The sequence below is a fragment of the Bactrocera tryoni genome, unplaced genomic scaffold (assembly GCF_016617805.1).
Source record: "Bactrocera tryoni isolate S06 unplaced genomic scaffold, CSIRO_BtryS06_freeze2 scaffold_11, whole genome shotgun sequence".
NCBI lineage: Eukaryota > Metazoa > Arthropoda > Insecta > Diptera > Tephritidae > Bactrocera > Bactrocera tryoni.
In genome coordinates, this window is record NW_024395824.1 from 22191368 (window position 1) to 22192844 (window position 1477).

At 33.0% G+C, this 1477-nt stretch overlaps 1 pseudogene; it reads right to left on the reverse strand.

Moving 5' to 3' along the window:
• Positions 1-418: 418 nt before the first annotated feature.
• On the reverse strand, positions 419-621 carry LOC120779936 (annotated as a pseudogene).
• Positions 622-1477: the final 856 nt, after the last annotated feature.

Here is a 1477-nt window from a genome sequence, read left to right on the forward strand (position 1 = left end):
TTATAATTTATTATCTTCCCGAGCATGCCTTTGCCAACAAGTCGTCTTTTCGCGACGATGGCAAAAGCTAAAAATCATAAATTGTACAACTTTCTGGTGCTTCTCGCAAAAATCTGCGTCGATATGTATTCACGATCATACGTATACATACATACATATGTATTTACGCATGTTTGTAGGCGAAGCTGCTACAGCGGCAAGGGGTGACAATCGGCGGCTATTACTTTACTTATGCCATAGAAATTCTATTGCTACGAATATGGAAGTGACAACGAAATAATGCAAATATGCATATTTCTATAGGTCATTAGTTTCTTTGAAGAAATGAAAGGAATGAATGATCCTGAGAAGTATAGTCTTAACTTTTCAACGGCCAACGCAGAGCATTTCAACCAAAAGGAATTTATTCATTAAAATCACCACTCAGAAGTCGTTTTATCCGTTGTAAGCGAACGATTTTCGAAGAAACATCATTTCTAATATGCCACAAGACAAAATTAGAAATGAACTTCTTAAACCTCACGCTGTCAGATAAAACGATATACCTCGTCATCGCGGGTCGATTTCCAAAAAATGTAAATGAAGACTAACTACAGAAATAATCTTGTAAAGTGTAGCCTTAATTTTTCAACGGCCAACGCAGGGTATTTCAACAAAACTCACATAAAATAGTTGAAAATTCGCAGAAATGAAAGACAAAGGAAAGAAAAAGGAGTATAACTTCAATAATGCACAAGCATATAAACATACACACATGTGAATAGTCACCTCGTCATCGCGGGTAGATTTGCAAAGAAAGTAAATGAAGACTGACCAGAGAACATAAAAGTATAGAGAAGGTGCAGGTTCAAATGCGAACATTTGATAGATTCAAATTAGGGAATTCACCGCATTTGTTAACATTGTAGGTCGGAATTCGCCTCGCAATTTTAACATTTTTTACAATTCTCTCACATATTCTAACCGAGAATATGAAGAGACAGAAATATATGTATTTATAAAATGATTTCTTTGATATTACATAGGATGGAAATATGTATGTAGAACTCTTTTATTTTTGATTTATTATTTTTCAAATTATTTAATGCTAATTTGATCTTATTTTATAATAACTCATTTTAAATATATAAAAGATTTACCTACCCATTATGATGATATTTTCATGATTCATACGCAATGTACGAATGTAAGCAGTTTCGTTTTGCCGTCGGCATTTCAACTTCTCATGCTTCAATTTTTGCTTTCAACCAAGAAATCGCTTGTATGTATGTACATATGCATGTATGTGCAATATATGCCTTTGCGTTTTGCCGTCGGCATTTCCATATTGACATGCAAAAGTAATTATGTATTTCATTGTTTCGTTTTGGCCCAATTTTGTATATCATAAGACAAGTGTCAATAATTGCGCCAAAATCAAATATATTATAAATTCATATGTAAACATGTTTTAAACTTTTCATAAAATTGAAGTGTC